The sequence below is a fragment of the Schistocerca gregaria genome, chromosome 3 (genome assembly GCF_023897955.1).
Source record: "Schistocerca gregaria isolate iqSchGreg1 chromosome 3, iqSchGreg1.2, whole genome shotgun sequence".
NCBI lineage: Eukaryota > Metazoa > Arthropoda > Insecta > Orthoptera > Acrididae > Schistocerca > Schistocerca gregaria.
In genome coordinates this window covers 274,437,669-274,464,751 of record NC_064922.1, presented here as the reverse complement: position 1 = coordinate 274,464,751, position 27,083 = coordinate 274,437,669, and positions in this window count along the sequence as shown.

Below are 27,083 nucleotides of genomic sequence, written 5' to 3'. Positions count from 1 at the left end.
CGTATGTTACGAGCTAGAAACATTTCTCCGATCTATATATCCAAGTATCACGCTTCTTCGAACCCTTGTGAACGACTAATGAAAGAAATTGGTAAACTATGTGGAACATACTGCCATAAAAGATATTGACTGGGATACACACATACTCTCATTCCGGGATGCAATTAACTCCATACCAAATGAATCTACTATGGTATCTCCGACTGTTATATTGAAAAATGTTGAATCACCTAACAGAATTAAAGAATTAGTATCTTTTCCTACATCTTGTCGACTACGCCACCATGAAATAATTGACATTGCACTCAACAACATCAAATATGCCGCAGAGCGCCGAAGAAGACAGCAAAAACAGGTTTGTACACGCCGTGACTTTCACCTTGGACAGAAGATATTAATACGCACTCACTATTTATCCAACAAAGGATAGAGTAGATGCAGTAAATTTGAGCTTCTATATGCAGGTCCATACAGAATTCGCAGCATTCCTCACCCAATGTAGTACATGTCGAAACTTTGAGAACCAGAAAAGGCAAAGGCAATCACCATGTCTCCAAAATCAAACCCTTTATTGAATGAACATACTTGATTATTTATCACACTGTAATGCCATTTTCTGATATTTATATGGCCACTTATGCAATTATATTTAAGTGACTACTTACTGATAATGATCGTATTTTTTCTTGGCAAGTGCCCGACAAGTTAAGGTTAGCAGGTCGCTTTTCTTGTCGTTATATATCAGACCGTGCACATTTTCCATTTTTTATGTATGTATGAATGTTTTCCTATCGAAAGTAGAATTTTCCCTGTATGTACTGTGAAGTCTTTAAGATGTAACAAACAAGTTGACTTTAACATTTTGGCCTTATGATATCTCAATATCTTCACTATTCTACATTTTTGCTACTACATTATGATATCATGTGTGCATTTCTGCACTTGAAAACTGTCTGTTTTTGATATAATACGCTTTCTGTCATGCTATGCTGTATGATTAGTTATGTCACTAGAAACAAGTTTTTATTTAATGGGTATATGCTTTAAATGCAATATATTAATCCTTATTCGTCATTTTCAGAAAGCAATACCGTGTAAAAGAAATAAATTAAACAAACCACAGTGGTTTATTATGAAATGGGGATTTCACCTTCGGAATGAACGAAAGAAAATGCAATAACTTGTCATGAAGAGTAAATGGACCAGAATTAACAAGCATTAACAAGAATATACTATACACATCGTATGATAGCAGTCTTGACTAATTATTTTTCTTTCCGAATACGAGGCGATTATTGCAGGCTGTCAGACAGAACTACACATGTTAATTTTAGTGATGAAATATGCTAGAAGTAAGAAACTCTATACTGTGAATAGTTGTATGAAGTAAACGGTAATATGAATATGAATAATGAAGTGTCTTTTTTTGCAGATGATAATAAATGATGAATAGTTTTATGAAGAATATGGTAATATGAATAATGAAGTTTTTCTTTGCAGATGATGATAATGATGAAGTTATTATAATATGAATAATGAAGTTTTTCCTTGCAGATGAGAATAATGATGAAGTTTATATATTTACTATTAGTTAAGAGATGCTATGTAGTTATTTAAGTATTTGTTGCAGTTTCTTTTGACAGTATGTCTTATGTCGCATAGTATAATGAGTGAATGTTTTGGGAAAGACAGCTAGAGTACATGCATATTAAGTAAACGTTTCATTACCTTTTAATTCGAAGTTCACTACTTTTCAGCATTACATGCATTTCTTCTTTCAGCTGAATAATCCATTTTGTATTTTTTCCAGATGAAGCTTTTCATGATATTAATATGCTATAAACACTTTGTTATGAAACCTGTTCTAATACTAGCATTTTTTAACCAGTTCTGTGTATCATTCATGAATGTGATCACGCATACACTACTTATTTCATAACCTTGGTACAGCTGACTCATGATGAATGACGTTATTAATTCTTATTTCCAGCAATAAGTCAAAAGCAAATATTTTTATGCCCCAACAATTAATTATCAATCCCAACGCAATGCATTGTTAGCACAAAAAATTATTACCAGTCCCAACTATTACTAGTATACAACTAAATAATGCTACCAGTTTAAGATATATTTCTAGTCCTAAATATAATTTTTCTGAAGTACTGATTCGCTTATGTCTTTGTATTATTGGTCTACAGACTTTGAGTAATAGTTCCAATGTCTTATATTTTTAATATGTCTTATGTCACTTACATGATATCATATATAAACACCAGTAGCTTGATGCTACACTCAGTAACTTCTGTTTTGAATGATGACTTGTGAATAATACTGAATAATGTTTTGTAAAACTATACGAATACTTTGTAACTGGCCAATGAGTGCCAATAATTACTGCAATCAGATGAGTTATGAATATTGTTTTGTAATACTCAGTACTTGCTACATGTTTAGTAACTGGCCAATGAATGCCACTGATCACTGTAATGAAATGTCTTATGATGCCAAACTGTAATGAGATGACGTGATGCCAATAATTACTGTAATGAGAAGAGTCATGAATACGTTACGCTATTAATCACTGTAATTAGATGACTTACGTTTAATGTTCTGTAATACTCCATACATAGTACATAAATGTTTAGTAAATGGCCAATGAGTGCCAACAGTTATTCAAATCGGTTGATACACTAGTGTAATTCTCAATGATGACTAGCATAAGACTTAATGTCCTTCACCTTCTGACCTAATTCCCAGCAATCACGGCAATATCCATATGTCCTGTCCATCCTCATGATCATGGAGCGCCATATTTGGTTTTTACACTAATTCTAGATTGATGTAAGAGTATGGATTCTACAAGAATGTGATGTTGACATATCAAGCTGTCCAGCACCTTGAACGATGGAGATGTTATTATGGTCCTACCGTTTGGTGTACCAAATGTACTACCAAAATGATAACATTGAATATTAATATAACATTTCAGTGTCTTGGCTACACTGATAAATACTTCAGGGAAGAGAAATTCAGATTGTCTCACTTGGTTTTGTGCTTCTGTAGAAAGATATGGACTTTCAGTGCAGTTACGTGCAACCTACTGTGCTACAACCATGATGCAATCCTTCCCACTCCTTTCCTAGTTCTTGTAAAATGGTCAAGACTTATACAGTGCGTTTAAATTCTTGTAAAATGATAGACATATACAGTGTGTGTGCACTTTATTTCTTTACTTAATGTATTTAGTTCTTGTAAGAATATGCTAAAGACTTTTACAGTGCGTGTGCACTTCATTTCTTTTCTTAATGTATCCAGTTCTTGTAAAATGCCAATGACTTTTACAGTGCATGTGCACTTTATTTCATTTGTTAATGCTTTTAGTTCTTCTAAAAAAAGTGCTAAAGACTTAGACAGTGCCCGTGAACTTAATTTCATTCGTTAATATGATCAGTTGTCCTAAATATGCTAAAGATTTTTACAGTGCATGTGCACTTTATTTCATTTGTTAATGTATTCAGTTCATGTAAATATGCTTAAGACTTCTACAGTGTGTGTGCTCTTTATTTCACTCCTTCATATGTCTACTTCATGTAAAAATGCTAGAGAGTTATATAGTGTGTGTGCACTTTATGGTATTTGTTAATATATTTTGTACTCATTGGGTATACATTTTGTCTTTTCTTAATATGTTCTGCACTTATCAATAATGTATATACTTCTGTGACTGTACAATTAGTAACTAAATAGATTATAGAAAAATTTGTTGCTCATGGCAAGTCCAATTTACTCACCATCGCAGCCAAATTTTTGCCCACCCAGTGGAGGGTTATGTAAGAGATCCATGACTAAGCAATTTGATGCTAGCGGACTCGAGCAGATGTAATTTCGATGGATTGATCACGCGCTGCCTGCGATATGTAAGCTATAAGAGAATCTCAGACCAAAGAGCACTGTTGACTGCAGTAGGAACTGTGTAGCAGTTCTAGTAAGTAGTTGCTAGCTAACAGTCTGGTGTATCGTGTTGGCTGGGGCGGTCGTGGTGGAGCGTTGTAGCATAAGGTAAAAGCAGTCTCGCGCATATGTAGCATTGTTATATCAAGTTCCATGTAAATGTTTTAAAAAATCTCTTAATAATAATCTTTCTCATAAAAAGTAACTTTTGACAATCATTCATTTCAATTTAAAGAATTTACTAATTTCTCCAATCCATGGTCATCCCGATTATTGCAAAGAAAAATCAGTTGTTCTTTTTATACATGACAAATCTATCGGCCAGCATTGCACTCGGCTGTGCCAGAAAAATTTCTTATAGGAGCAGATATATATGCGTTATCCGGCGACTTCATTGAGGTTAGAATTTTCATTTTTTTTATTCAGAATAATCTTTCAGTGCCATGACGCAGCACTGCTGACGTCCAAAACTAACCAGTTTAAATTCACAGTCATTATTGAAAGGTTATAAGTGAGCGACATTTTTTTTATTGAGAGTTTAGTGACATGTTATTATTGACAGGTTACGCAATTTATTTTTTGGAAGGTTACACTAAATGTGAAAGATAATTATATATTTTTATGGTGGGGAGGTTACAATCAGGTAGTAAATTATTAGCTGTGCTTCCAGAAAAACTGTTAGACGCAGAGGAAAAACAAGTAACACATTGACGTGGGTACATATTAAAGTACTAATGATCACAACATATGCATTTAAACCACTAACACACTAAATATTCATCATTCTATACTGCAGGGCCTCCCAACGTGTGGTCCGCGGATCCCTTAGGGATCCGCCGGCTCTTTCTAGGGGGTCTGCAGCCACATTTCACCAAATCGTGTAATGACTAAAGTAATTGAATAAAAATGTGAAAATGAAATTCATCATTTTTTTTCGTCTGAAAAACATGTCCCAAGCAGCCTTTGCGGTTCCTAAGTGAGAACGACTACACAGTTTAGTGCCGGAGAATGCGGCTTCTCTGATCGACTGTTTCGCAACAATACGGGGGTCGTTTGTGCGCCGGTTCACGGTGCTAGGTGCGCTGAAACCTTTTACGCATGCACGGAGAGAGCTTTGGTGGATTTATTATGTGAAAACGCTGCAAGTACTTCATTGGTTGCAACATCCTGTGGAAGTGGAATAACCAAGAAGCGTAAGTACAACGAAAGCTATTTAGAAATGGGCTTTATGGAGACAAAGAAGGGTAAAGCTCAGTGTGTAATTTGTACGCGAGTCCTTCCGAACAGTGCAATGGTTCCAGTTAAATTGCACCGTCATTTTTAAGGTACTCACCCGCATTTCCAGGCTAAAAAACATCGATATTTTCAAAATGAAGAGTGCTGAACTAGCTGCTTCTCACCATTGCATGAAAACTCATGCAAAAACAATTAATAAAAATTCATTAAAACTTCTTTCTTGGTTAGTTATCGAGTGGCAAAAAGCTTATACCATTGCAGAAAACCTCATAAAGCCGTGTGCTCATGATATTGTTTCTTGCATGCTAGACGAATTGGGAACATGGCACATGCATTACGAAGTTTTCAGTTCCCATGGGTTTCGCTCTGAAATTTAAAGTTACTGTGCTCTTGACTGGCGTGTGGTCCGCCATGGATTTTCGACTGAAGAAGGGGTCCACCAGCTGAAAAGGTTGGGAAGCCCTGCTATGCTGTATACATACAGTAGGTAAAATTTCGTTATTTGCTTTCCTTCCTGCAACTGCAGTTTTAATGGCCAGCAGTGTAATGTGCAATAAGCCTATCGAAAATAAAAGCTAATTAAATTAATGAAGAAGTTATAGAACCAGATAAGTTTTTGAATTAGGGCAGTTGAAGAAAACGACTTGATGGATAAGAAAGGAAGTAAACAAAGTTATAAAATAGGCTATAGTATTTTTGGTGAACTCAATAGAGTTTTAGATATAAACATACGATTGTCTTAAAATGAAAGTTTGCCAACAGTGTGTAAAATCAGTTTTCACTTACGACTATGGGCCATAGACTTTTAATGCGCAAGCTGCTGAAAAACTGAGCGTTGCTCAGCGGGGAAAGAAGAGATGCATATTGATGAAAACTAACAGAAAAATCATGGAACAGACTTGGCTCGAAATAACACTGAAGCGCCAACGAAACTGGTATAGGCATGCCTATTCAATTGCAAATAACAGACAGAATACGGCGCTGCGGTTGGCAGTGCCTATATACGTCAACAAGTTCAAATGGTTGAAATGGCTCTGAGCGCTATGTGACTTAACTTCTGAGCTCATCAGGCACATAGAACGTAGAACTACTGAAACCTAACGAACCTAAGCACATCACACACACCCATGCCCGAGGCAGGATTCGAACGTGCGACCGTAGCGACCGCGTGGTTCCAGACTGAAGCGCCTAGAACCGTTTGGCCACTGAGGCCAGCCATCAACAAGTGTCTGGCGCAATTGTTAGATCGGTTACTGCTGCTACAATGGCAGGTCATCAAGATTTAAGTGAATTTGAACGCGTGTTATAGTCGGCGCACGACTGATGGGACACAGCATCTCCGAGATAGCGATGAAGTGGGGACTCTCCCATACGACTATTTCACGAGTGGACCGTGAATATCAGGAATCCAGTAAAACACCAAATCTCCGACATCACTACGGCCGGAAAAATATCCTGCAAGAACGGGACCAACGAAGACTGAAGAGAATCGTCCAACGTGACAGAAGTACAACCCGTACGTAAGCATACTGTCTGATCACTTGCATCCATTCATGCCCCCTGTGCATTCCGATGGACTTGGGAAACTCCTCTGGGACAATACGACACACCACACGTCCAGAATTGCTACAGAGTGGCTCCGAGAACAATCTTCTGAGTTTAAACACTTCCGTTGGTCATCAAACTCCCCAGACATGAACATTATGGAGCATATCTGGGATGCCTTGCAACGTGCTGTTCAGAAGAGATCTCCGCCCCCTCATACTCTTACAGATTTTTGGCAGTCCTGCAGGATTCATGGTGTCAGTTCCCTCCAGCACTACTTCAGACATTAGTCGAGCTCATGACTCGTCTTGTTGCGGCACTCCAGCGTGCTTGCGGGGGCCCTACACGATTTTAGGCATGTGTACCAGTTTCTTTGGCTCTTCAGTGTATGTAATTAATGCTATAATTGAAATGGAAATTGGGGGACTTGTAGCCATGCGAATGGCTGGCGGACTCAAGAGAACAAGGAGACAATGGTAGAGTGGAAAGTGGGCAGATGACCTTAGAAAACATTCACGAAACACGTGAGTGCTTATACGGCAATGCATGGAAAATTTAGGACATGCTTTTATCCAGCAACAAATGCTAAATGATTGGTGTCGATAACCGAGACTGGTATAATATCTCAGTTCACGACTAATTGATCATTATAGATAGTAAAATAATGCAGAATTTTATAACAAACTGCTTAAGCAACAGTGTTCCCAATATACATAACGTGACATTTGCAGCTGAAAGAAAGACTGCACATGGCCTTCGTCATATAAGTTATTGGATGTCGGAATCCTGTCATACTACAATCATTCTGCCGTGTCATGTTGACTTGTGTAGATAAAGTTGGCGAGGTGAGAAAAGAGGAACAGCATAAGACATAAAACAGTTTAGTCATGGTCTGCCCGACATACACGTTAATAGCTTGAGAAAAAATGAATTCTTCATCAGTAACATCTACTGTTCTGGCAGTCTCTTGCACTCCATTTATTTGTTTGTGCTTTACAACTAATTGCAGTCACCAATGTATAAATTGCTGCAAAACGTCAATTCAGTAGCATAGTGCTCAGAAAATGGGTTCGTTCACTCATGAGTACTATGATTTTTCGCTGCTCTTAAGGTAGATTTCTCTTATGTATGTGGAAAGGTGTGCGTCACACGTCGTCGCTCACATCCCACTTTGAACTGCAATTCCCTCAGGTCACTGACTTCATACTCTACTTTCGTACTATAAAATGTTGGTATAATGTTTCTCGCCTTATTCTGTTGTGAAAATTATTCCTCTAGTGTGCGGTACCCAGAGTTCCGTAAGCCGTACATATAACGTATTAGGCGAAATTCAGTACAAATGTTGTCGATCAGTTGTAGAATTGTGGAACACGTATTATGTTCGAGTATAACGGCTTTTCTGGAGACTAGAAATCTACTGTGTAGGAATCAACATGGGTTTCGAAAAAGACGATCGTGTGAAACCCAGCTCGCGCTATTCGTCCACGAGACTCAGAGGGCCATGGACACGGGTTCCCAGGTAGATGCCGTGTTTCCTGACTTCCGCAAGGCGTTCGATACAGTTCTTCACAATCGTTTAATGAACAAAGTAAGAGCATATGGACTATCAAACCAATTCTGTGATTGGATTGAAGAGTTCCTAGATAACAGAACGCAGCATGTCATTCTCAATGGAGAGTTTTCCGAAGGAAGAGTTATTTCAGGTGTGCCGTAGGGGAGTGTCGTAGGACCGTTGCTAATCACAATATACATAAATGACCTTGTGGATAAAATAAGTTCACTGAGGCTTTTGCAGATGCTGCTGCGGTGTATCGAGAGTTTGTAACAATGGAAAATTGGACTGAAATGCAGGAGGATCTGCAGCGAATTGACGCATGGTGCAGAGAATGGCAATTGAATCTCAATGTAGACACATACATAGAATACATAGAAAGAAAGATTCCTTATCATTTAGCTACAATAGAGCAGGTCAGCAACTGGAAGCACTTAATTCTATAAATTATCTGGGAGTACACATTAGGAGTGATTTACTCACTGAAATGATCATATTAAGTTGATCGTCGGTAAAGCAGATGCCTGACAGATTCATTGGAAGAATCCTAAGGAAATGCAATCCGAAAACAAAGGAAGTAGGTTACAGTACGCTTGTTTGCCCACTGCTTGAATACTGCTCAGCAGTGTGGGATCCGCACCAGATGGGGTTGATGGAAGAGATAGAGAAGATCCAACGGAGAGCAGCGCGCTTCGTTACAGGATCATTTAGTAATCGCGAAAGCGTTACGGAGATGATAAACTCCAGTGGAAGACTCTGTAGGAGAGACGTTCAGTAGCTCGGTACGGGCTTTTGTTGAAGTTTCGAGAACATACCTTCACCGAAGAGTCAAGCAGTATATTGCTCTCTCCTACGTATCTCGCGAAGAGACCATGAGGATAAAATCAGAGGGATTAGAGCCCACACCGAGGCATACAGACAATCCTTCTTTCCACGAACAATACGAGACTGGAATAGAAGGGAGAAACGATGGAGGTACTCAAGGTACCGTCCGCCAGAAACCGTCAGGTGGTTTGCGGAGTATGGATGTAGATGTCTGAAAACAAGATGAGTGAAGTGTTTCACAGTTGATCAGAGCACTGAGTCTGCAAAAATTATGCCCTCAGGATATTTCCTTTTGAGATACTTTACTCTTTGTTAGTAAGTTTCAGGCATATGTAGCGTACGGAAGGTTAACATCCGGATCGTTTAATGACTGAGCGCTTCGCTGGGATTAATGAGCACTGCACTGAAACGGAGATCCAGTTCTTTTGTCGTAATGAGTACTGGCGCGCTGCAGACAGATGAAACGGAATAAACCCGCCTTGCATGACACGAGGTTTCCTTTATACAGGCATAAAAGCGGTTGGGATAATAGACGCGAGTGTAGTCGGGAAAGGAGGTCGCGCTAGAGACGACACAGGCAGGCGAAACGGCCAAGGGGCAGGTGTGCGAGGTGCAGGACGGCACTGGTAGTCAGTTTTTCAAACTGCGCGCTTAGGAATGTGACCTCTAGATTTTAGAATATCAGTTCAGTTAATTAAGTACCCGCGGTAAAAATGCCTCGAAACTATCGTGATGTACCTCCTTTTGGTCGGCGTAGTGCAGCAATTCGACCTGACACAGGCTCCCCTGGAAAAATATTAAGCCATGCTGCCTCTATAACCGTCATTAATTGCGAAGATGTTGCCGACGTTGGATTTTGTGGACAAATTGACCCCCCCATTATGTCCCATAAATGTTCGATGATATTCATACTGGTCGATCTGGGTGGCCAAATCACTCGCCTGAATTGTCCAGAATGTTCAGAATGTTCTTCAAACCATTCGAGAACAACTGTAACGCGGTGACACGATGCATTGTCATTCTTAAGAATTCCATTGTTGTTTGGGAACATGAAGTCCGTGAATGGCTGCATGTGGTCTCCAAGTAGCCGAACATAAGGATTTGCAGTCGATGATCGGTTCAGTTGGACACGAGGACCTAGCCTATTCCATGTAATCTCAGTTCACACTATAATTGAACCACCACCAGTTTGCACAGTGACTTGTGACAACTTTCATCCGTGGCTTCGTGGGCCTGCACCACATTCGACCTCTACCATCAGCCCTTACCAACAGAAATTGAGATTCATCTGACCAGGCCACGGTTTTCCAGCCATCCATGATGAAACCGATATGGTCACGATCCCAGGAGAGGCGCTGCAGGCGGTGTCGTGCTGTTAGCAAAGGCTCTCCCGTCGATCGTCTGCTGCCATAGCCCATTAACGCCATATTTCGTAGCCCTGTCCTAATGCATACGTTCATCGCACGTGTCACGTTGATTTCTGCGGTTATTTCACGCAGTGTTGGTTGTCTGTTGGCACTGACAACTCTACGCAAATGCCGCTGCACTCGGTCGTTAAGTTTGGGCCGCCGTGCACTGCCTTGTCCGCGGTGAGAGGGACATTTGGTATTTCCGGCACACTCTTTACACTGTGGATCTCGGAATGCTGAATTCCCTGAAGATTTTCGAAATGGAATGCCTCATGCTTCTTGCTCCAATTACCATTCCCCCCCTTTTTTTTAAATCTCATTTTTTTTTTTCGTTTTCGTTCGTTGTATCTGCTCTGGGCGGACGTCGAAAGACACCGGTTTCAGTTCGTTGCTGATCCATTAACTCAGTTTTTTTATTACCGTGCCGGCACCCTTAAAAGACTGTTAATTCACGTCGTGTGCCCATAATAACGTCGGAAACTTCCCGCATGAATCACCAGAGCACAAATGAGAGGTCCGCCAATGCACTGCCTTACGTACGCAATACTACCGCCATTTGTATATGTGCATATCGTTATCCCATGACGTTTGTCGCGTCGGTGTATCTTTAAGACTATTTGCAGGGAGATCTGGGTGGCCAGATTATTTGGTCGAATTGTCCAGAATGTTCTTCAAACCAATCGCGAACAGCTGTAGCCCAGTGACATGACGTATTGTCATTCATATAAATTCCATCGTTGTTTGAGAACATAAAATCCACGAATGGCTGTACATGACCTCCAAAATGCCGAACATGACCATTTCCAGTCAATGAACGGTTTAGTTGGACCAGAGGACACAGCCCACTCCATATAATCACAACCGACGCTAAAAACAACGCATTACCATGCCTAATACGGTGTAGAAAAACCGTTGGCTATCGAAACAGCCTCTAGTCATCTTAGAATGGATAAGTACAGGTCCTGTGTGGTTTTCAAGGCAATATTTCCTGCAAAAACAGAGGCAAGCTCAGGTAACGATAGTAGATATGGATAGCAATTACACACGCTTCTGTCCAAAGTAGACCACTAAGGGGCAATAATACTATGATGTAGTGATTGTGCTGGCAGGGGAGATGCGACAGTTTATCCTCGTGCTCAAAAAACCAGTTCTGGGCGATGCGAACTGTGTACAAAGGGACGCTATCGACTTGCAACTCAGCATCACCACTGGCGAACAAATATTGTACCATAGGATGGGCCTGATCGGCCAGAACGGTCACATAATCTTGGCAGAGCAACCATGGGGTTCATGTAGTACCACGATATGGTTGTCCAAACCATCACCTAATCCCTGCTATATTTTACTCTTGGCATGAGCAGCCATCGTAGTCTTGGGATGGTGTACACCAGACGTAAACTTGGCCAGACATTTGAAATAGTCTGAAACAAGACTCACCACACAAAATGACTTTCTTCCGTTGCCCCATAGTCCACGTTTTGTGGGCCTGACACCACGTTTTCCTGCTACGGGATCTAGCATCACTGCTGAGTTGTTTTGGAATTCTAACTCGGTCTGCATTTCCCAGCTTATGGAGTTCCCTCGTCTTGTATCGGTGCTCACAGGGTTCGCGAGTGTGACATTCAGTTCTGCAGTGGCTTTTGCAGCTGCCGTCCCGTTATTTTATGTCTCAATTCTCTTCAATGACCGTCAGACACGATCCCTCAACACAAACACTTTCCATATGAAGATAGTAACTGTTATCGAAAGAACAGATACCATTGATGGCCGTGCAGCTTCTCTAGAGTAAATGATGATTAATTTAAACCCTCAGCTGCCGAGAGGTGTTGTTAATATACCTCGATGGGGATAGCTGAATGTGTGTCCCGACCGGGACTCGAACCCGGGACCTCCTCCTTACATGGTAGACGCTCCATCCATCTGAGCCACCGAGGACACACATGAATAGCGCCACTGCAGGGACTTATCCCTTGCACGCTTCCCTTGACGCCCACATTCCCAACTGGCACAGTCTACATACGTAATGTACCTAACAGATTTTTGCCCATCCACTCATTACTTGCGCACACTAACATGACGATTCCTGTAAGAGTTCGGGCAACCTGTGCGCATTCGTACAGACGAAGGCCAATGGCTGGGTAGCCTTTAGCTATATATATGAAGATAGTAACTGTTCTCGATAGAACAGATAACACTGATGACCCTCAGTTGAGGGTTTCAATTAATTATCGTTTATTCTAGAGAAGCTGACCGGTCATCCCTTCGCAGTGTGTTGATGCTGACAGAGTTCGCGAGTGCGATATTCAGTTCTGCAGTGACTATTTTCATCCTCTTATTATTCGTCACAATCTTCTTCAAATGACCGTCCGTCACTCAGCGGATATTTTCGTCTGAGTCGTGAATTAGAGGACAATGTTTACCCGCTTTTACCTGCATGCGATATAAACCTCCAATGCGGTGCCAGTTGAAACACCAAACACTTAGTCTCGCTTGGTTACGAACGCACCCTCCATAACGAGCGCCAAAAATTTGCCCACGTTCGAATTCATTGAGATCTGACACAATGCACTCACAAGTACACAGAACACCGTTCTGACAACAACTGAAACTCGCAATGTACTGAGGACATTTCAAGGGCGCCTTTCGTGGTCAGACACAGCAGCGCTACCTTCAGGCTTGGCTAATCTCTGCATTGACGTTCAAGCATGCCTTCGCCGTTGGACTTCCAGATTTTTGTCCAACCCCTGTACATCTCACATAGAATGAAGTAATATAGAATGTATCGTCCCCGCGTCGTTGATAAGTGGCTCCTGTCTCGTGCCAATACTGTAACTATACAGATTCGTTATGTTATAAACAGGTATTTCGTCCATCTAACATGCCCACCAATTTATAAGAGATGAATTAGCTTCATTTGTATGAAAATGAACCAGAATGTCGACTGGTTGCATCTCCAGCAGACTGAGTGACAAATATTGCATAGTATCAGTTCACGTGACAAATGCGGCAGTAATTTTGGCTGTCTAGATACGAGGCAACCACGTGTTCTCTTTCTATTAAAAATTACAATGGGTTAGAGCATACTGCACAAATGAAGTCCTTAATGGCTTCTGCATGCTGTTTCGTAATGTTTCGTGTAAAAGTTCTTCAACGGTATGGTCATAAAATTCTGTGAAATTTTAGGGTACTAACTCTTGTTTAATGTATAAAACATAGTTTACGAAGGATCGTCTTGTGTGATAATATATCTTGTGAAAATTTGCCTGTATCACAATTTTTTTAATTCTATCGCGAGCGTTTTCCACTTAGTCGTTCAATAACACACTTCAGGTCAGCATCTTTCACAAGACGCTTAGCTTCTTCAAACACAATTTTAGTTGGTATATACAGGCATTTTACGCACTGTGAACGAGTAAGCAATAGTAAGAGCAATAAGACGCATGGAACCACAGGGCAACCAGTCTCCACCCTTTGCTTTCAGTGTGCAGCGTGGAGGAGCGTAGCTCCTTGTTAGATATCGTTATTCTATTTCAACGGAAAATATTGTATAGGTTTCGATGAGTGAGTTTGCGAGTATCGAAATATGTGACATAATGGCCGTATCTTTTGACTGCACTGACTTAGAAACTGTAATGTATTACACCGCCAGGGAACCGTAGAGCTTAGTTCAAATGGCTCTGAGAACTATGGGACTAACTTCTTGTCATCAGTCCCCTAGAACTTAGAACTACTTAAACCTAACTAACCTAAGGACACCACACACACCCATGCCCGAGGCAGAATTCTAACCTGCGACCGTAACGGTTGCGGGGTTCCAGACTGTAGCGCGTAGAACCGCTCGGCTACACCGGCCGGCCGTAGAGCTTAGTATTTGACATAAATTTTAAATCGATACCTCTATTCGTTCCTGAGAAAAAAGGGCTTAACAGCTGCCAGACAGTCATGTTGGTGGACTCGCTTCAGTTCCCGATGCTGCCAGGAATTTTTCCTTGGTGGGAGGACTTGTACGGAGTACGCTCGTGAGGCCAATTGAGGAGTTACTCGACACGTTGGTTGTGGTCCCATGGTCAAGAAATACGAAACCGACCGGAAGATCGGAGTGTTGACCATATGCCACTCCATACTGTTATTGACAAAGGATGGCGTGGTGGTAGATCCGGTCCGACTGGTCCACCTAGGGCCATATCGAGAAATTGTATCTTTTTTACCTTTGTTCTGGATGTGTGTCTGCAAACGGGGACGATCATAGCAGTTTCACGACGTCTCGCGGTACCTGCTATTTGGGCGGTTTCTTCCATGTCCTAGGGTTCTGCCTTGGAAATTCGGTTCGCGCCATGGAAGAAGAACTGACGTGGCAACTGCAAAGACGTCACGAGAACAGAATAAGAAATTCTGTCTTTCGCCTTAGAACGAACATTAATTAATACCTAGGGAAATTATAATCGATATCAAATATATTATAGGAGGTGACAAAATGTTGCAGTGAATTGGTCAATATCTTCCCGTTAAAGACGAAGCACTCTATATCGTTTCTTGGAAAATTTAGATTTCTGAGAGATCTTTTCAGCTTCCAGTACGGAAGAAGTTGCAGAACGACACAAAATCTGCATCTGTGAATATATAGGGTGAGTCACCTAACGTTACCGCTGGGTCTATTTCGTAAACCACATCAAATACTGACGAATCGATTCCACAGACCGAACGTGAGGAGAGCGGCTAGTGTAATTGGTTAATACAAACCATGAAAAATTGCACGGAAGTATGTTTTTTAACACAAACCTACGTTTTTTTAAATGGAACCCCGTTAGTTTTGTTAGCACATCTGAACATATAAACAAATACCGTAATCAGTGCCGTTTGTTGCATTGTAAAATGTTAATGACATCCGGAGATATTGTAACCTAAAGTTGACGCTTGAGTACCACTCCTCCGCTGTTCGATCGTGTGTATCGGAGAGCACCGAATTACGTAGGAATCCAAAGGGAACGGTGATTTACCTTAGGTACAGAAGAGACTGGAATCGCACATTACGTCCACATGCTAACACCTTTTTATTGGTCTTTTTCACTGACTCACATGCACATTACCACGAGGGGTGAGGTAAACGTACACAGGTGATTTCCGTTTTCAATTACGAAGTGCAATACAGTGTGTCTCACTGGAAACACATCGATGTATGTGGTATCAGCATGATGGTGCACCTGCATATTCCGCAATTAACACTAGGTTGACCCTTGACAGGATGTTCGACGGGCGTTTCATAGGACGTGGAGGACGCATAAATTGGCCAGCCCGTTCTCCTGATCTTATACCCCTGGACTTCTTTCTGTGGGCTACGTTAAAGGAGAATGTGTACCGTGATGTGCCTACAACCCCTGAGGATATGAAACAACGTATTGTGGCAGCCTGCGGCGACATTACACCAGATGTACTGCGGCGTGTACGACATTCATTACGCCAGAGATTGCAATTGTGTGCAGCAACTCTATTCCACTCCGTAATTGAAAACGGAAACCACGTGTGTACGTGTACCTCACCCCTCATGGTAATGTACATGTGAGTCAGCGAAAAAGACCAATAAAAAGGTGTTAGCATGTGGACGTAATGTGCTGTTCCAGACTCTTCTGTACCTAAGGTCCATCACCGTTCCCTTTGGATCCCTACGTAATTCGGTGCTCTCCGATACACACGATCGAACAGCGGAGGAGTGGTACTCAAGCGTCAACTTTAGGTTACAATATCTCCGGATGTAATTAACATTTTACAATACAACAAACGGCACTGATTACGGTATTTGTTTATATGTTCAGATGTGCTAACAAAACTAACGGGGCTCCAAAAAAATGTAGGTTTGTGTTAAAAAATATACTTCCGTGCATTTTTTAAGGTTTGTATTAAACAATTACACTAGCCCCTCTCCTCACGTTTGGTCTGTGGAATCGGTTAGTCAGTATTTGATGTGGTTTACGAAATATATTCAGCGGTTATGTTAGGTGACATCCTGTATACACGGTTTTCCTTTCTGACTTTGTAGATAAACACAGTAAGTCAGTATTATAAACCAACGGCTACAAGATAATAATTAAAAAGCTGCAGCACATCACATCGCGGCGAACCCAGTTCCCCCTGAGCAGCCATAACGTACGGATCTCCGTACCGGTACGTTCACAGGAGCTCAGTCCGTCAGTTCACCTGATGATGGCGACATGTATGATCGCCGAAATATTGTGCCCATTGTACACTGTAGACCGTCAGTACACCCGTGGATATTTTGATTAGCTTAGTTATCAATAACATATTCTCCTTCACTATTGACAAGTCTGCCAACGCTGTGGTAACTTTTCGATTCCGCGACAGCAGAAATCCCGTGGTTTTGAACTCATCGAGATATGATCGGGGCTCTTTTTCATCCCGAGAGGAAGTTCCTTGAAGGTTGCTCGATAGAGAGAAGAAAAGGTGACAATATGAAGGTGTAAGATCAGGTGAATAAGATGGGTGTGGAATGACTTCCCAACCCAAGTCCTGTATATTGTTTTTTGTCAGTCTAGGGCAGGGGTTCCGAACAAAATTTTCTCGAGGACCCCCTCATCGAGCATGATTGATACCTCGTCATATCACAGCATCAAGTACCTAAAAAAGCCAAATTAAGAATCTTTTTATACGTTTTCTATTTTTGGTACCTAGAAAAAAGACATATTCATTATTGAAAAAATATTGAGCTTAAAACTGCTCATGCAGGAAGCGGCCAAAACAAAAAATCTGTCATCATACGAAATATATTTAATGTATTTTTTATTCTAATAGCATATTGCGGACATCTCTGGCACAGCTCGCGGACCCCTGGGGTTCCGCGGACCACCTGTTGGGAACCACTGTTCCAGTGGCTTGGGGGCGGGCGTTATCGTGGAGTACCATCACTTCATAGAGTCTTCCTGGTCGTTGTTCTTGGATTGCGTCTGTAAGATGTCTCAGTTGTTGACAACAAATGTCAGCAGTGATGGTTACACCTCGGGGAAGCAATTCCTAGCACACCACACCGTCGCTGTTTCACAAGATGCATAAAATTACCTTTTGTGGATGGAAGCAGGTCTCTGTACGGGGAGTTGTTGCTTTATTTGGGCAGAGTCATTCCTTTGATTTCCATACTTTAGCATAAATACAACGATGCAGGATGGAAATGGTAAGTGCTGTTCACGACCCAGTTGGCTACACGCTGATTTCTGTGATTTTGGGTTAGAGCAGGCGCTGTATCGATACACCAGATTTTGAACCTTCCCCACTGGATGCAAATGTGGCATGATACTGGAGTGATAACAGTTAATTGCGTTTAACCGATCTTCATCACACCGCTAATGTCTTCCTGACCCTTGAGTCACCAATATCAAAACGATCCTCTTTAAAACGACAAAAGCATTTTCTTGTCGTGCTCTGTCCGATGGCATTATCCCTATACACAGAGCAAACGTTTCTGGATGCCTCCGTTGCTGTCACCCCTTTAATGGCTCTGAGCACTATGGGACTTAACATCTGAGGTCATCAGTCCCCTAGAACTTAGAACTACTTAAACCTAACTAACCTAAGGACATCACACACATCCATGCCCGAGGCAGGATTCGATCCTGCGACCGAGCCAGTCTTGCGGTTCCGGACTGAAGCGCCTAGAACCACTCGGCCACAGCGGCCGGCTCACCCCTTTAATGGACTCAAACAAAAGAATATCTCGGTAACTCCATTTTCTAGCGTCCATAGCTCCAACCAATACCTCTAAATGGCAAAACGACAGCATGTATACTCAAATATCAACACTGATCTACCTATCAAAAATGAGAATAAATGTATAAACCCATGGCTACCGAAAAAACAACATGCAAAACAAAAATTCTATGAACTTATGCAGCAACCTAATATTATTTAGCAGGCCGGAGTGGCCTAGCGGTTCTAGGCGCTACAGTCTGCAACCGTGCGACCTCTACGGTTGCAGGTTCGAATCCTGCCTCGGGCAAGGATATGTGTGATGTCCTTAGGTTAGTTAGGTTTAAGTAGTTCTAAGATCTAGGGAATTGATGACATCAGAAGTTAAGTCCCATAGTGCTCAGAGCCATTTGAACCATAATATTATCTTTACTCGTATTTGCAGGTAGTATTTTGTCCTCAGCGGTGAACTGCTGCTTCTGTCAGTAGTTTTCATTATTCAATGTCTTATTGCCAGCATCAAATGGCTGACAGGGATTCAGCAGGCCCAAGAGATCTGTACACACCAGTAGTCCACAAGCGTCCCAACTTTCCAGAAATTTTACGCTAGCGAACTTTATTTCTAGCCTTAGAGTTATTTATGGACGTTATCTTTTCCTTGTTATTAAAGTCAAGGGCCCTGTCATGCTCCGTTGTCATTGTTGAATTTTTGAAACTGGTATATTGTGGGAACCACGTACACCTTTCTAGGAAAACCGAGTACGGTGATGTCTGAGGAATGTAAAAAATGGACATGAGGACATACGGAGTGTACTTCGATAATGTGACGTATTCATAATACGAAATAATATCCAAACACAAGTTTTAAATTGTCAGATGAGAATGCAATCCGTTAACAATCAGTTCCCACTCTACACTTGTTTTACATCCAAGGCGGTTGACAACTTCTAATTTCCAATTTGCAACTGCATTGCTGATTTTCCATGTGGTAGTACACTTTAAGCATGATACACAAAATCTCCAATTAAAACGTTCAGCCTAGAAATGTTCTTTAAACTAGACAGTGAAACACATTTTTTAAGATACAAAGGAATTACAGATATTGGCTGCCAGCAGGCATTCATTTAGAAAATTTGTACCACACCGGGATTCGAACCCAGCTGTCGTGTTTCCTAGGCAGATGCGCTGTGCTATCCAAGTTCTCAACTTCTTCACACACTACATTTCCGAAAGAACAGCCACCACGTATATATAATTAAGGCGAGGACGGCCAATGATCTTTTCAATGCAGAGGCACATCAGGCTCGAACTCTTACGGGTATCGGTGAAATACCACGAGTAATGTGGGTAATGGGCAAGGAGCACTAGATTAGTTGTGTGGGTCATGTCTGAAAGAACAGCCATCAGATATATAAACAATTTTTTTACATTGCAAACGTTGGTTTCAGATATTCACAATAAATTCATTACTATCCGAAGTAATGAGATGCATAAACAGATCACAAAAGCAGTACACAAATGTATCATTACGAATCAGGGAAGGAGAATGACATTAAGATGAAAAATGCAGCCCATGACGTACGCTGCCACCGTTATCTAACCAGTTAACATCATAGCAAAATTTAATTCAGGAATAATATTAATGAAATTTTAATATTGTCTTACTGTCTGGTATTATGCAACGGAAGAGGATACACATTTCTGAGCTGTGTTTCATTTCGACCAGTCTTCTTCTCTTTATGGAATTTGAAAAATCATTCGTTCCCGAAAGCTTCGCAGTATCACATCCTCTACCGCACTTTGTCAATTTTAGGCCAGAGAACAAAACCTGGTGAGAGGAACTTTCTACAGCCTCCGCGTGCCCAGCTGTGCCATCTCGTTTTTCCCGTGTCGCCTTGCCCCTGAGTCAGCACAAAGCCTTAGCAGGCAGTTCAGTGCTAACTCGTCTAGTTAGCGCCGCCAGTTGTCACTGTTGCCCCCAAAAGTTTCACGGCCAGCGTCGCCGAAGACGATGCGATTATCTACCTTGCTGAATGATAGTTCTGTTTAACCCTGCTCAAGAGTGTTGCTCTGATTTCCCATATGTGTCCCACAAACAAACTATTTCTAAAGAGCTGGTGCTTTTTCTTCTTGTGTCTTTGTCCCCCATTGTCAGAAGGTTGGCATGATTATTAACGTATTTGGCACGGTTATTTCAAGGGGTGGCGGTGTGCCCTTCTTGTTACCAGCCCATTACTTCCGGTACGTAATATGTGTACTCCATCTGTCTGCGTGTAATTGTTATGCCTGTCAAAGTGAGCGAAAAGTATTTGATCTGGAGCCAGTGCCCCTCCCCGCACGGAATCGGCATTTTAACACGCACGGCTATCCGGGTGGGTAAATTGTTTGTAAAGAACACTACAGAAAAATTAGAATACAATTTACTCAAGCTTGATATGATAAATAAAATGCCATGTTTGCGTATTGTGGGCACATTTCTTATCACACATCGGTTTCTGTGTTTTCTACAGTATGCACCAACGACAGAAATACTTAGACTGGTTCTCTTAATGTATCAAAATGTTGGCATATCCCCAATGCTGATTTTTCGCACATGAATATAATTTTTGAGAACTGCTTCAAAGTATGTTACAATGCGCGTATTTCAAAATAATTATTTCAAATAGTTGCAAAATTTATCAGTGTTAAGTCGCTGGAGCCTATCAGGAAGCAAGCACGCACGTGAAATATTGTACAATAATATGTATACTGAAGCGCCAAAGAAACTGGTATAGGCATGGTATTCAAATACAGAGACATATAAACAGGCAGAATACGGCGCTACGGTCGGCGACGCCTACATAAGACAAATTTCTGGCGCAGTTGTTAGATAGGTTACTGCTGCGACAATGAAAAGTTATCAAGATTTATGTGAGTTTGAACTTGGTGTTATAGTCGGTGAACGAACGATGGGACACTGCATCTCCGAGGTAGCGATGACGTGGGGAGTGTCCCGTACTACCATTTCACGAGTGGACGTGAACATCAGGAATCCAAAACATCAAATCTCCGACATCTCTGCGGCCGGAAAAAGATCCTGCAAAAAGAGGACCAACGACGAATGAAGAGGATCGCCCAGTTTCAATGCTGGGCCATCAACAAGTGGCAGCTTGCGAAGCATTCAACGAAACGTCGTCTATATGGTTTTTCGGAGCCGAAGGCCCTCTCGAGTACCGTTGATGACTGCACGACACAAAACGCTACGCCTCACCTGGGCCCTTGAACACCGACGCTGGACTGTTGATGACTGGAAACATGTTGCCTGGTTGGAAGAGTCTCGTTTCAAATTGTATCGAGCGGATGGACGTGTACGGGTATGGAGACAACCTCATAAATCCATAGACCCTGCATGTCAGCAGAAGACTGTTCAAGTTTGTGGAGGCTCTGTAATGGTGTGGGGCGTGTGCAGCTGGAATGATTTGGGACCACTGATACGTCCAGATACAACTCTAACAGGTGACACGTACGTAAGCATCCTGTCTCATCGCCTGCATCCATTCATGTCCATTGTGTATTCGGACGGAATTGGTCAATTCCAGCAGGACAAAGCAACATCACACACATGCAGAATTGCTACAGAGTGGCTTCAGGAACACTCTTCTAAGCTGAAAACCTTCTGCTGTTCATCAAACTCCCTAGACATGAACATTGTTGAGCATATCTGGAATGCCTTGCGACGTGAGGTTCAGAAGAGATCATCACCCCCTCGTACTATTACGGATTTATGGACAGCCCTACCAGGATTCATGGTGTCAATTCCCTCCACCACTACTTCAGACATTAGTCGAGTCCATGCCACATCGTGTTGTGGCACTTCTGCATGCTAGCGGAGGCCCTACACGACATTATTATGTCAATGGAACTGAAATATCTGAGGACCCTATGACCATATCTTTTTTGCAGTTCATCTACAACATATAGAAGTAAATATGGTATAAGTAACGAGGTCCTGTAATACATCCTTTCTACAGTCTGGTATGGGATTGTCTTTTCGTTGTAGCCAGTCTATAATGTCTTATATTCTGGCAGTTACTGTAGGCGCCTTATCAAGGATAACCGAATGATACGACGCATTGTCCATAACTACTACTGAATGTTTGATTAAGTTTTTCAAAAGCTAATTCTTCAACCACCGCTTAAATTAGTCTCCGTCCATTTCATCGTGGTAATCAGAGATTTTCTTCGATCCAAACAAAAACATACAGTTTTCCACGAAACCTGCTGATGCAATTGCATGGAAAAGAAACAATCTACTACCTTTTCCAACGGGTCGTGGCATGGTGCGAGTTACTGAATCATCTGTCCACCCTGTACACAATGAATGACTTGCGCTGATCCATGTCTCGACGAGTCAAACAATATCGTTACAGTTTTCAGTGGATCTTTCCCTCAAAAATTGACACCGCCGCCTTACATCATCATCTCTCTCCATAATGACCTTTCTTCTGTTATTTTTAAAAAATATTTTTTAAGCCTAAACCATACACTACGTTTTGCAATCACAATTCACTCCCTCTGGAAGTGTGATAACTCGGTACTGAAGCAGAATACTAGAAACACGAAAAACAGTGCCAAGACAAAACTTTAGCTACTCGTATATCAGGTCATTTAGAAAATCACGTGGAAAGCTGATCTGTTACGATAAGAAATATTTCGATATTCGCGTGGTAAGGAATGGGTGTCATGTGGCTTACCGCCTGGATGAATTTGTTCTATCCAATTCCAGGCCTTACGTAGTTACTAACAGCGAAGCTTATTCGTCCAAGCAGCTATTCATTATCAATCGATAAGTTTTCTACACACAGCAGGATGCAGTTCACATCTGGTACTGACATCTTGGCTACTTATCTTCCAACCATTTTTAGAGCGAGTAGGAGACTGCGATGCGAGAGGTCCCCGATTCTGTTTGCACAGAGGAGGGCGTCCCATCTCGCACTGTAAACCCCAACCCCATAATAACTTCTTAATCTGCGAGTCAACGACAGTTCAATAATGCCTGTTATAGACTGCTTAGATCTCTCTCTCTCTGCGGATACAAACTATCAACGTCTGTCTCCCATCGCAGTCTCCTACACGCTCGAAAAATGGTTGGAAGATAAGTAGCTAAGATGTCAGTACCAGATGTGAACTGCATCCTGCTGTGTGTAGAAAACTTATCGATTGATAACGAACAGCTGCTTGGGCGAATAAGCTGCGCTGTTGGTAACTATGTGAGGATAGTGGATTGGGTAAGAGTATCGAGCTTGACACTAGGTTCTTCTACGTGTCCAGTATTCCTGGCGAGTCAGGTTTGAAACTTTAATCGTCACATGTCAAAATAACCAAGTGTTTCCTGTATCTCAATATGATCAAAAGCTTGTCAGTTCTTCGAGGCAAACTATTAGACCTCTGTGCGGTGAAACGTTACGTGCTACTGTGTACCTTCTACGACACTGCATATCCATCTCGCAGTTTCCACTCACCGCTTCTGTGCTGATACAAGGGGCAGAATCCATGGTTGGTGAGAAAATCAACTCGGCGTTGCCCTGACCTGAAGAACTTCACTTTCAAGCGTTATTTTATGTTTGAGAAGGCGGAATGAAGAGCTCCCCCCAGTTTAGTATCTGTCCCATTATAACTGTCATATTTTTGGACACTATTGGTACTACTGCTTCCTATAATGATTCTCAGCTTTAGCAGTGTTCCTTTCTTTAGCCAGTATATAAAGGCTTACAGCCGTATCATCAAACTTACAGTACCGAAATTCATTAGCACAACTTATACATTGATGGGTGACATTCCAGGTCCCAAAACCTACCTTAGCTTTATACCCCTGCATTCTTCTCGCCGTCACGGTGGGTTTGGCGATAGTCAGCCCGTGTGCTTACAAATTAGACCCGTAACTCTCCACTGAAACAAGCAGCGTAGTTTGGTACATCCTACAATTAACAGTAATTCGCGGGAGACGAAAGCTCCACTTTCCAATAGTGAGAAGCTTGTGATTACAGGCAAGTGCATTATCACTAACTTGTTAATTATGTGCTGCAGATTTCCTGTTTTGGTCAAAATAAATCCCAAAATACCTTTCTGTAACCTATCAGTGTACAAGGATATAATTTTATTCATGTCTCACATTGCATTATTCCCTGAAGAGCATATCGTTTAATTTTTCGTGGCGTTCCTTGAACAACAACAACAACAAAAACTGGGATTTAACATCTCGTCGATATCATTAGGGATAGGGCGTCAGCACGCTTGGATGAAGTCTGGGAAGGACATCGACCGTGGCATTCGGCAAAGGAATAATCCCAGAGCTCACTGTGAGTGATTTTAGGGAAACTTCGGGAACCAAGTTCAGAAGAGTCAACGCGGTTACGAAGCCCTTTCTTCCACAATACAAGTGCAATGTCTTTCTCTTATGTTCCAGATCTAGTGCTTCTGAAGATGCTCGATCTACAAGAATTTTTTTAAACCAATGACACAGGACAGTGTTAAAGATAAAGGGAAATCAAGGAATTATTAAAAGCCAAAATAGGATCACAACAAAGTAATGAATAACGAAGAGCTCACTTCTACAACTGTCTGTGGAACTGAACACCCTTACTGGAGTCTAAAACGTTTATTTTTTCACTTTTCATTCTCTGTTTCAAGTAGCAAAATAAGCTGTTTGAGATTCGGCCAAGTAAAGAATCGCGGTTCTTTGTAGCTAATTAATGGGGGAGGTGGGAATTCGGCAGTGGGGTTCCCAGTTTTGAATAAATTGGAGGCATGCACCTGGCAACCTCCGGAAAATCTTGGTCTCAAGGTGGTAGAAGGGGGGAGGGAGGGAGAGAAATTGGAAGTCTTCGAATTTATTTCTGGGGCAATGTTGTTCATTGTCATGCAAAAATAATAATTCTGTGCATGTGTATATATGTGTGTTATGAGGTTGTCTCTGAGGGATGTAAACGTATACATAAAATACTCATATGCACTTCAGAGTAGTCTTTTTTTAAAAATAAAAATAAGCGAACAATAATTTCGAAGAGAGTCTTTCATCGTAACTCTATTCTACATCTTCAACTACTTCCACACTCTGAAATCAACGTGAAGTGCAAGTCAAAGAATGCTTCCATTGTGTCACGTATTAGGGAGCCTTCCTGTTCCATTTGCGTGTGGAATGCGAGAAGAATGACTAATGGCGTTCTGCGAGCTGTCATGATCTAATGCGTTGGAGGCTGTAGCATAATCCTGGGTTCCTCTCTTAATACTGCTTCTTGAAACTTTGTATGTAGGTTGTGCGGGACAATCGTTGTCTATCTCTAAGTGTCTGCAAGTACAAGTCCTTCAGCATGGCTATGTCGCTTCCTGTAAGTTAAAACCAATCTGTTACTATTCTTACTGCCTTCTTCGTATTCGTTCAATATCCTCTATTAGACCTAATTGCTATGATTGCGAGGTACTTGAGCAATATTCTAGGATGGCTCCCATGAGTATTCTGTAAGCAATCTCCTTTGTAGACTGACTTCCCTAGTATCATTCCAACGAAACGATGTTTGCCACCTGCTTATCCTACGACTGAGCATGTGTGACGGATCCATTTCACGTCCCCGCCAACTCTTAGACTCAGGAATTTCTGAGAGATGACTAATTCCAGTCGTGACTCATTGTTGTCTACCTGTGTGCTGTGCATTGCAGCTTACGCTTTTCGTTTTGTGACGTTGATTATTGGTATAGCCTTGACCCGCCAGGTTATCCAAGAGCGCTAATGCGCTGCTTCCTGGGCTTGGGTAGGCGCACCGGCCCCGGATCGAATCCAAAAATGGTTCAAATGGCTCTGAGCACTATGAGACTCAACTTCTGAGGTCATCAGTCCCCTAGAACTTAGAACTACTTAAACCTAACTAACCTAAGGATATCACACACGTCCATGCCCGAGGCAGGATTCGAACCTGCTACCCTAGCGGTCGCTCGGCTCCAGACTGTAGCCTAGAACCGCACGGCCACTCAAGCCGGCGGATCGAATCCGCCCAGCGGCATAACGTCGGAGGCCGGTGTGCCGGCCAGCCTGGATGTGGTTTTCAGGCGGTCTTCCACATCCCACTAGATGAATGCCGGGCTGGTCCTCGAGTTCCGCCTCAGTTACACGGTTCTCAGACATTTGAACACATTCGCACTCTTTCCTAGATTACACTAGACACAGACAGTTGGGGTACATCAATTCCGTCCTGGGGGGTACAGGGTGGCGGCAGGAAGGGCATCCGGCCACCCCTTCAATTAACCTTGCCAATTCCGATTAACCATGCCGACCCTGCGTCATTGCGGGACAATGAAAGAAAGAAAGGAAGAAAGATTATTTGTATCGCCTACAGCGCCGGCTAAAAGACACTGGAGCTAGTTTTTGCTTCCTTTCTTATACACTGAAGCGCCAAAGTAACTGGTATAGGCATGCGTATTCAAATACAGAGATATGTAAACAGGCAGAACATGGCGCTGCGGTCGGCAACGCCTACGTAAGACAATAAGTGTCTGGCGCAGTTGTCAGACTGGTTGCTGCTGCTTCAGTGGCAGATTATCAAGATTTAAGAGTTTGAATGTGGGTTTATAGTCGGGGCACGTGTAATAAGACACAGCATTTCCGAGGTAGCGATGAAGTAGGGATTTTCCCGTACGATCATTTGACGAGTGTACCTTGAATATCAGGAATCCGGTAAAACATCAAATCTCTGACATTGCTGTGGCCGGAAAAACATCCTGCAAGAACGGGACTAACGGCAACTGAAGAGAATCGTTGAAAGTAACAAAAGTGCAATCCTTCCTCAAATTGCTGCAGATTTCAATGGTGGGCCATCAACAAGTGTACGGAACATCATCGA